Genomic DNA, 10,820 nt, shown 5'->3' on the forward strand with positions numbered 1-10,820 from the left:
GAAGGAAGGAGTGGGGAGGGGAGAGGAGTGGAGGGAGAGCCAGAAGGGCTGGAGGGGTCCCGGGGGCAGGAGGTGCATTGAGAAGGCAGGGGCCAGGCAGCCAGCCTTCTACTCCGTTCCCGACAGTGGCCCTGCTCTGCACCCCATGAGCTTCAGAGCCCCCTAAAGAACCTGAGTGTCTGGGGCGCCCCCAGCATTTCCATATGACATCCTAGGGGAGAAAGCAGCCAGCCACCGTCCCCCCACCCCGACCAGGGGAGCCAGATGACGCCCAAAGAGGCCTTTCAGATGCTCCCAGAACTGATGGCTGCCCCAGGGCCAGGGCCGTCTTTGACGTCAGCCCTGCATCCTTACAACCACCAGAGATGGAGCTGACGCAGCCCCAGTTTTCAAGAACATGGCTCTCAGCGAGGCACAGCGACTTGCCAAAGCGCCACGGCAAGAAAGCAGAGCTTCTCACTAAATCTGCCCCATCGCCAGGGACACGGACACCTAGAGACAAAGTCGTGAACGCCACATGCTTACTGAGCTCTGGGCCCCCAGCTAAGTGCGTCCCCCACATGAACGCCCAATTCCAACTTCCCCAACCCCAGGTTCTTTCCTTTAAACAAATGGCACGGCAAATACCAAAATAACAAAGATAAAAAATAAAGTATAATGTGCCCTCCCCTAGATCCATGTCCCCCCTACCAAAGGCCCTGTGAGGCAGTGTCGTTCCCATTTCACAGATGAGGAAACCAAGGCTGCAGAACTAGGAAGGCGAGGAATTTGAAGCCAAGCAGTCGGATTCCAGAAGCTCCAACCACCGTGCCATCCTGCCTCTCCAAGAACACCTTGACGAGCCGTGCTTCTCCCCCTGGTCTCCCAGCACCGGCTCCAATGCCCACACAGGGAAGGAAGGATGCCCGAGTGAGGGAACAGTTTTACCAGTTCAGCAGAAGGTGACAGGGACCCCAGTCTCTTCTTCCAGGTCACAGGACACAGCCTTAACCACCCTCAATCACCACGGCCCGTGGGCTCTGGCAGAAAGCCGCAGGCAGGCAGGCAGGCAGGCAAGCAGTGTAGACATGGGTGTGCCAAGATTGCAACACTTACCCTCATGGCCTCCCAGGCCTGCTAGGTTTCTCTGAGCTCTGATGATGTGCAGCTTTGTCACATTAAAAAAAAAAAAAAAAATGTCAACACAATTCTACAAGAAAAGGGAGGAACAGAGAGGTCCCAGTGGAGGTATGAGGAAGTGGTAACACAGACGTCTATGGAACTGACTCAGTCACTGCCTGTCATCAGGTCCTTGAAGCAGGGGAGGCTGCCGCTTACTAACCTCCAGGAAGATCCCGGGCCAAAGGCTCCCCTCACCTGTGTCCACAGAGCCTGAGGGTCCACCACTGTGGACACGCTGTGCTGGCTTAAGGCACCAGGCTCACAAACCCCTCTCCTGCGAGCTGTCATCAGCTGCAAACACCTCAGGGTGAAGGAGTGGATCCCTTTGGTTTTCAGTGGAACATCTGGATGAGAAGAGTCTTCTGAGGGATGGGGCATGAGATTCATAAGTTTTGATCGAGCTATCAAAGATAAATGAGATAACCCTGACTGGTGTAGGGAGAGTCTGTGGCATCAGTGGAAAGGCCTGGAAATCACAGAGGAGGAGGGTAGGTGAGCTCTGGAGAAGGGACCAGGAGAATAGGAACAGCCCTTGTGGTGTCCAGGTAAACGAAGGGCGAGGCATCAGGAGCCTGACTCCTTTCGTTGTGAGCTGTGTGGCCTTAGGGAGTCAATTAACCTCTCTGAGCCTCAATCTCTGAGCCTTATCCTTCACAGGAAAAAAAATAGCTGCCAACAGTCTGGGGTTTGGAGCAGAAAGGGGTGATTAAAGAATTCAATCTCATTTCAGGAAGTATTTACCAAGGACCTGCCACGTACCCCATTTTCAGGGCCCAGAAGTCTTTGCAGGGACCCACTAAGTGTGGGACCGAGTGCTAAGCCCTTTACATGGATTATCTCCTTTAATTCTCACCACACAACTCAGGGCAGAACCTGCCAACACTCTCATTTACAAGTGGGGAAACCAAGGCTGAGAGAGAGGAACCGACCCGAGATCACCCAGCTGGTCATCAAGCGACTCAGGATTCGAACCCAGGTCTGCCTTACTCCAAACTGAATCATTACTCTGAGGGCCCCATCAAAGCACAAAAAGCCAGGGCCACTGGAGATGGGACGTGTTCCCAAGGCAGAGAAGGAGGCTGTGAATTAGGGAATGGAGGAGGGGTGAGCACACGTTTTCTCCAGGCCTCAGTTTCCTCGGCTGTAAAATGGGACCGTTTGCCCCATCTCCCACATTTCTGACGGGTCTGTGTGATACCAGGAGAGGAATGACTGGCCCCCGAAGAGGATCTTGGAGGCGGGAAGCAGGATTGGGCAGAAGTCCGGCGTGGTCTCGGCGAATGAAAGCTACCTGTCCCTTCAGACAGTGGGAACAATACAAAAACTCTTGGAAGGAGAAATTTGGGGGCGCTGCTGGCTTCCCAGCCCCCTGGAAAGCGTGAGCTGCCAGAGCTGGGAGAGGGCCGAGAATATGGAGCAGACAGGATGCGTGGAGCCAGGGCCAGCCCAGTGGGACGGGGAGGAGGCCCCGGGCCCCAGCCCGATGAATCCCCTCCCCCCAGGCCCGCTAGGAGTCAGTGATGGGGAGATGAGCAGCACCGCCCAGCCAGGCTCAGGGAAGCTGCCCTACCCTTCTCCAGGGCCCTGGTGCTGATTTCCCTCGTGTCTGAGGTTTTTCACAGGAGGGCAGGGAAACACAGAAAAACAAAGGCCCGTTTAAGCCAGTCAGGCCCCACTGGTCCCAGGAAAAGAGAGACCTGTGATCTGGGGTCTCTACCCAGACCCTGCCGTGTTTTCAGGCCAAGCCGGGAAGTGGAGGGGAAGCTTGGGGTGAAGCTCCGACCCTGACACCATCCACACCTGCCATTTCTAGCCTCTCACAGCTCAGGACTTCCGGCCCCCGCTGCTCCGCCCACCACCTGAGCCAGCCCCTCATGCTCAGGCCGCATTTGGTCTTCAGCCCCAACTCTGTGCCACTCTGCATCTCACGTAAGCCAGCCAACAGCCCCCCACCCCATGAGGAAAACCCTTTAATCACCCCCAATTTACAGTGGGGGAAACAGGCTCAGAGAAGTTAAGTGTCCTCTCCGAGGTCTCACAGCCAGCGAGGGCAGAAGTGGGTTTCAAAACAGGTCCGTGAGCTGGCAGAGTCCCGCTTCTACCCCGGGTGGCCGTTTCTTTCTTACTCAAGGGATGTCGTTTTTCTTCCTGACCCAAATCCCTGACCATTGAAGAAGGCCCCCTGTGAGTTGCATCTGTCATAGAAGAGACTGAAAATTGCCTGAACTCCCCGAAGACCTGCTCTTGACGTCAGTCAGCTCTACCCCCCAGCGATGGCGGGGGCCAGCGGACCCTTCAACGCCCAGCCCGGTTCATCTGGCTCCGGCGGGCAGTGGCCAAGTCCCTCTCCCCGCAGTAAACATACCCCAGGCCGGCCACAGGTGCCACCCTAAGCCAACTCTCTTTAACCCTGAAGGAAACACCTCGTTTCTCCCAAGTTCCGCGCCTACAGCTGTCAGCAAGTCCTGGATGTGCTAGGAGAGGAGACCCAGCATTCAGCCAGGAAAGCCACCAATGCAAAGAAATATTCTCTCCTCCGAGCTGGTTTCTGGATCAGACAACCAAGGAGATGAAGCCACTAACCAACATGCCCTTCTGCCAAGTTGGAATTTCAAACTCAATTAACTTGAGATTGTCTGGAATCTTCACTCATCCAGATGTTCGAGTTTAAGCACCAAGTTTGGCGAGGGCAAGGTCTGGGGACAGCAAGATGCTGTTCCGGTGAGATGGGGCATACTGGACCACCCAGAAAGTTGCGTGGGACCTTCAAGGCCCTGCAGAACATCCGGGCTCCCTCCGGCTGTGCCCTGCTTCCATTCGCCTCATCAGATACTCCTCACTCGTCAAGCCTCCAAATCTCTGCTCACGTTGCTCTCCCAGCCAGAAATATCTTTCACTTCTGGCCAAGTTTTCCTCCAGGCACTCAAGGCCAACTCATCCTTGGAACCAGCTCAGATACATGCTCCCTTCTCCAGACACTATTTCCTGACTTCCCCGATCAAAGCTACCCCCTCTTTGCTCCCGGGGTAGTTTGGGCGCTGAATGCACCAGGCAGGCACGGATGGGAGTGTCTTCAACAATCGAAAAGGCCTGGGTCGAAAAGGCCCAGGTGAAACTCCTTTGAGACTTCTGACCTCCAGAAAGGTATGAATATAAACGTGTGTTGTTTTAAGCCACAGAGTTTGCAGCGGTTGTTATAGCAGCAGCGGGCTCATACACTGACTATCTGAGCAATTCGTTCATCCCACACCCCGGAATTCATAGATTCTGACAACTGTTCAAACAAATTCTGAAAACAAGGGATGGGCGTATTTTGAATGTCCCCTGGCCCTAATTACCACCCCCAGATCACTGATTGAACACTGCAGAACTCAACAACTCTGAGACAAGCGGAAACTGAGGCTCAAAGAGGTCATGTGACTTGCTCACCCAGGTGGTTGGTTCCCAAGACCAGAACCCAGGTCTGCCTGGCTACGCCCCACCAGGCCTCCTGTGTCTCTGACCCCTGAGCTCCAGGAGGAAAAACTGAGCACGCTAGCCACTGTTTCTTGCACCAGTCGCCCCGCCACCCACCCAACCCGCCTCCTTGCACAAGAGCTGCTCTCAGCGGGATCCCAGGGCCAAGATCAGAGGACCCAAGTCACGTACCCCAAGAAAGCAGAACCGATTCTGACATTCTGCCTGGATAGCAGCTGACCCTTCTGCTGAGTCAGCTGCTGATACTTCCAAGGTTGCCAGAGTGTCTATGGTGGGTGGGACACCCCCCACTGCCCACGGAGCCCAGGACTCCCCCATGGGGCAAGCCATGAAGCCAGGAGACTGACCGAAATGACCTTTTCTATCCTGGGAACCCGAGGTCACAGGGCACAAGATGCCCACATCAGCCCCTGCGTACAAACGTGAATATCAGTGCCCACTTCCCCGGCAATAAAAATAGAAGCGCCTTCGTTGAGCTGGCCATGTGCTGTGCTCGTGTATATTTTTATGAATATGAACTCATTTAACCCCCAACAACCCTGTGAAGTAGTAGACCCTGAGAGTATCCCCCCCCTCAGAGATGAGGACTCGGAGGAGGAAGGAGGTTAAAGGGCAGAGACGGGGTCTGAGCCCTAGAGCAGGTGGCTGCGGAGTTCATGCCACGTCACGCTGTCAGCCGATGCCAGCCTGACATTAATGTTTCTTTCTTTGACAGCACCGTGTAGAATTAACATGGCCTCTGGCTTCCATCCAGCAGGGCAAGAAATTCTACTCTTCCTCTATCATGCTTGTGCCCAACGCTGCAAAAATATAGAGGTTCCAAAAGAGAAGTATTGTAAATTAACTGGTGTCCTAATTTTGCCTGAAAACAGCACGTCCTGGGAGCCAGAAGCCAACCCTGCATCCCAGGCCCGAGGCTAGGGCCTCACCCTCAGCCAGGGGCACATAAGGAGTCCTGACCTGGGAACCAGAGCCCCGGGTCTTAATCCTACCAACTGACCTTGGGAATGTCGCTCAACCAATCAGGGCCTCACTTTCCTCAGATCTAATACGGGGGCCAATGTAACTACCCTCACAGCCCCTCCACAGTCCCACGAGGGCAGGAATCCTGTCTTTTCCATCACCCTGCCTTGTGGAGTGCCAGACACAGAGCAGGTGGTAATAAATGTTTGTTGAGTGACTGAATAAAAGTCTATGTGACAAGTTTGCCTCCCCTCCCCCAAAGGCCTTAAAAGCAGGACTGGGCTGACCCATCTTAGGCTCTTGCACAGGTACAGCTTTCACTCCTCTGTGGGTTTATTCACACAGGAAATCATCCACGAGCACCTACTACGTGCCCGGCCCAGTCAAGGCCTCGGTGGCATCCAGGACCCACACACAACCTCAGCTGTGTCCTCACACGCCACCCCCTTCTCTTTTTTCTGGCCAGTGACTATGATACTTAGTCACAGTGGGCTTCCTCGGCCCAAGACAATGACCCGGCTGCCTTCTAAACAGCAAGCTTGGCCCATTCTGGGGACTTGGACAATGATTCCTTCACTTCCACTTCCTTATACCCCGCCCTGGGGAAATACAGCCCAAGGAAAACCGCTACCCTAACCCCATACATGCACTGACACACACATACACACGCATCCTTGCACACATGCACTCCAATGTGCAGTAGGACCCTAGGACAGAAGGTGGATTTTCTGAGTTCAAATCCCAGTTCTTTTGCTTATGAGCTGTGTGACTTTGGGCAAGTCCCTTTACCTCTCTGAGCCTCATTTTCTTCCTTTATAAAAAGGGAATGCTAATCATGAAGCCTTTCCATGTAGTGTTGTAGGGAGATTCAATGAGAGAGTGGATACAAAAACCTTTGGTTCGTAAATGTGATTCGCTCAACAACATTGTTATTTTTGTTTCCTTTTTCCAGGAGGGAAAGAGAATGGCAGTTGCCTAGGTTTCAAGGAAATCCATGTTTAGGGGCCTGGAATGTGGGAATTTACTCAGTCTATTTGATGGGGATTATTTTGAGGATAGGAAAGTATTTGTGGGTCCAACATCACCATGTTATCTTTAAGATTAACTAATGAAAATTTAGAATTTAGAATCAGAGACTGGAAGAGACCCAAAGGTCACCGTATCTGTGGCAGAGACAGCTAGCTGTCCACAAAAATTCGTTCTCCCTTCCACAGTACACAGCCATAGATGGGAAAGAGCCACCCTTGCCAAGAGCTACATTTCACAGCCTCCTTTGCAACTAGATTGGTCACATGACTAGTTCTCATGTGTGGCAGGAAACAGTTAAGAAGCAAACACGCCCCCTCCATGCTTTCTTTCCTCGGTGATGATGTCCGAGGGATAGTCGGAATGTGAGATGGCTCACTGAATCACTGTGTGCAAGAGGACAACCCTCCACTCACAAGTACCTGCCTTATAACAAACGTCTGTTTTGTTTGAGCCATTATACACGCTTGGGTCTATTTGTTACTGCAGCAACTACCCTAATACAACATTCAACCTCCTTATTTACAAATGAGACGATTAGGGCCAGAGAATGAGAGTACCTTGCCTAAGGTCACACAGCAAATTCAGCAGTGGTTAAGAACTTTGGTGTCTTAACAATTTGGAGTAGATTTTGCAGTTTTCAACCTGCCCCCGAGAGCCATGAGGATTCCGAGAGGCCCTTCGGCAGTGAGAGTGAGGTTCAGTGAGCTGCCATCTGGCGTCCTCCACTTCTGTTTCTACTAGAAAAACATCACTTTTATCTGTCTTCAAATTGCACTTCTCCATATATTTTCATCGGAAGAAAGGGCTCTGTGGCTTAAACTAACGTCAAAGCCCGAATGCTGGATGATGTGGTCTGACTTTCTGTGGTACAAGACCAAGTTTTGCTTCTTCTCCACCATTGTCTCCTGGCCTCAGCTGCTGACACAGGGCGTGTAGACTCGCAGAAGGGCATAGATATTTGCTTAGAAAGGAAAAAAAGAAGCCTCAGTGTGCAACAAAGAACCCAGAAACTTGGACAAAGGGCAAAAAGAAAAGACACTTAGCTCAGTGGTTCTCAAATTTTAGGGTGTGTCAAAATCACTGGGGGTGCTGGTTCAAAATGCAGACTCCTATACCCCATCCTCAGAGATTCTGACTCAGAAAACTGATGCTCATGGTCCCAGGATTGCCCTTTGAGAAGTCCTGAGTCTAATTCGACTCAGTGTAATTCGACAGCAAGAACTACAGGGAAGATTGGTCTTGAAAAGGAGGTCAGGGATGACAAAAAGGAAACTGGGGGCTGGGCCCTTGCACGGAGAGAGAAGGTAGACCCAAGGCTCAGACACTTGCTCGCTGGCCCCTCTGAACCACATAGGCCTGAATGATCAGACTGACATCAAGTAACAGTTACTTGAGTATAATGATGTGCTATTTGCTCATAACTTTGCCAAACGCTGGTCCAAATGGCTCACCCATTTAAATTGTGCTAATTTGAAAGCAGAGAGGGGAATGGAATATTTTCAACAGATACCACTGGCAAAGGGTTCATATCCTTCATATACAAAGAACTCTTAAATATCAATAAGAAAGGAGACAAACATGCCAGCGAGGAACAAATGGGAATAGACTTGAACAGGATAGTCATAAAATGAACAATAAGATTATAAAGGTTATTCAGCATGAATGAAGGAATGCAAAGTCAAGCAGCCAGATGTTATTCTCACCTTTCCCATCAGGGAAGTTTTAGGAGATGGGTAGCAACCAGTGTGTGTGAGGCTGTGAGAATATCACACCCCACTACTGTGTCAGGGGAGTGCAAGCCGGCACAACCTTCCAGGGCAATAGCCTCAAAAGACTTAAAAACACGTGAACATTTGAGCCAGCAATTTCACCTTAGGAAAGGTATCCATAGGCTCAAACACACAAAGATGATGTACTAGGAGCAGCCTTTGCAGTGCTGTTTATAATAATGAAAAAAAAAAAAAAAAGAGGAAGAAGAAGGAAGCAACCACATGGAGGAATGATTAATAAGTCCCAAGTCACCCTCTCTGTGCACCCATTAAAATGTATATTGGAGGAACATAGAAAATGCAGATGCAGGTTCATGATCCGTGGTTAAGGACAAGGTAAGGTACCAAACGAGATGTTGGAAAAGCATGTGTGTGTCCACCTTTAGATACTCCTATGTGTCTGGTACATTGTAGGCACTCAACAAACATCATAGGTCAAGTAGTGAGAGGGTGAGTGAGAGTGCTACAGAGAGGCACCTGAAGGTTCACCTCTGGGTTAGGAACCCCTTCTTTCCTCTCCATAGCTGAGCGGTAGGACAGTCCAGCAGCTAAGAAGGTGGGCTATGCAGACTCTCATGTCATTTGGATCTCAGCACCCAGCCCCGCACCCCCCAATCTGACTCTCAGTTTCTTCACCTATAAGATGTGGACAATGAAAGCATCTCCCTCGTAGGGTTGTTGCGAGCATTAACCGAAGGGAAGCACTGAGCTTACTGCTTTTATAACTATGGTGACCTCGCTGTTTTTTTACAATGAGCATGCATTACTTTGGAAATCTGAAAATCATAATAAAGCTATTTCCATTTTGACAAAAATTACATTTTACCAAGAACCAAAGAACTTCTCTCTCTATTACCATTTCCCCTTTCCTGGCGCCTCTGGGTGATGTCAGAGCCGAGCGTGATACCTTGTGGCTGGTCTCCGCCCAGGTCTTCCCAAGGATTCCGTGACTTCAGGCCACTCGAGGTTGTGCAGGAGACCCGTGTTCCCCGACTTCTCTCTTGAAATCGCACTGTCCTTTGGCTGTGGCTGTTTGCCCAGAAAGCGGTTCATCCCTTCATTCAAGGGCCCCTCAAATAGCCCAGAGTTCAGCCCCCCCTAGAACATTCTCATTCCCCTGGAGGCTCCCAGGGAGACCCCGGTCTGTCCTGCGCTCTTTGCTCATCAGGGCTGCTGTCCTGAATGGGACAGACCTCTGCCAGAGAAACAGCTGGAGGGAGGAGAGAGGGAGGGGCAGGAAACCGGGCTGACCCGAGGGCGGGGGCGGCCAGCTGCGTGGAGCGGGGCTGTCAGGGGAGCCTGCCTGTCGTGGGTGGTGGCTGGCGGCGAGGCCTGCTGGGGACGACCCGCCCCTCTGGGAGCTGGGAGCTGTGCCCACCGTCTGAGCACAAACCAGGAGCACATGTGGGCCCCGGGCAGCTGTGGGAAGCACGTCTGCTCCCAGCAAGGGCCTCCGGAGCTCCAGACAGACTACGTACAAGCGAGACTAGCTGCCGGATATCCCACCACCTTGGGTCACCTCCTCACCCCAGGCGTTTGTGCGTGCTGTTCCTTCCACCTGGATGCCCTTCCTGCTTCCTGCCCCTATTCGTGGCCTGATGACCTCCTGCTTCCTTTTTTTGGGGGGTGAGGTGTTAAATTAAAATAGCAATGTGTTTTTTTTTTTAAGTATCAAATGAACAAAGATTAAAATGTTCTGTAATATTTGATTTTAGTAAATGTTACAGGGAAGCAAAAATCTTATCCATCATTGGAATATACATACATTCATGTACCACTTCTAGAAAGCTAACAAACTACATCAAACCTTTAACTAAGTTCAGAACTTGTGTTGTTTAAATATAACTTCGGTTTTCATCCTAAACCCAGCTCCCCAGAGATAAAGATCATTAACATGTTGGTATGAACACATGCACATATATATTTTATATATAAACGTAAAATGGCTCAGTCATGCTCTGTGTACCATATTGTAACCTGCTTTTGCATTCAATGATTATATATATAAAATATATGTGTGTATATATATACCTTACCATATTTTATAATTTTTTTTTTAATTTTTATTTATTTATTTATTTATTTATGGCTGTGTTGGGTCTTCGTTTCTGTGCGAGGGCTTTCTCTAGTTGTGGCAAGTGGGGGCCTCTCATTATCGCGGTGCACGGGCCTCTCATTATCGCGGCCTCTCTTGTTGCGGAGCACAGGCTCCAGACGCGCAGGCTCAGTAGTTGTGGCTCACGGGCCCAGTTGCTCCGCGACATGTGGGATCTTCCCAGACCAGGGCTCGAACCCGTGTCCCCTGCATTGGCAGGCAGACTCTCAACCACTGCGCCACCAGGGAAGCCCCCTTACCATATTTTAAAAGTTGCTGATTACTTCATTTACTCAATGTACCGTAGTTTATTTAACCAATACAAT

At 50.9% G+C, this 10,820-nt stretch overlaps 1 protein-coding gene across 4 annotated transcripts in view; it reads right to left on the minus strand.

The window, feature by feature from the left end:
- CMKLR1 (chemerin chemokine-like receptor 1) overlaps positions 1 to 9,599 on the minus strand; it is a 39,518-nt gene extending 29,919 nt beyond the window's left edge. The window contains exons 1-2 of one of the 4 annotated variants that reach the window (XM_082417565.1): positions 3,585 to 7,176; positions 1,096 to 1,147 (exon numbers count right to left, since the gene is read on the minus strand). The gene's annotated coding sequence lies outside the window, so the exon portion shown is untranslated. Of the gene's footprint in view, positions 1 to 833; positions 1,394 to 3,584; positions 7,177 to 9,255 lie in introns of those variants that run through there. The other 3 variants (XM_082417563.1, XM_082417564.1, XM_082417561.1) reach the window with 3 other exon arrangements.
- Positions 9,600 to 10,820: the final 1,221 nt, after the last annotated feature.

Source organism: Balaenoptera physalus (assembly GCF_965194825.1).
Source record: "Balaenoptera physalus genome assembly, chromosome: 12".
Lineage (NCBI taxonomy): Eukaryota > Metazoa > Chordata > Mammalia > Artiodactyla > Balaenopteridae > Balaenoptera > Balaenoptera physalus.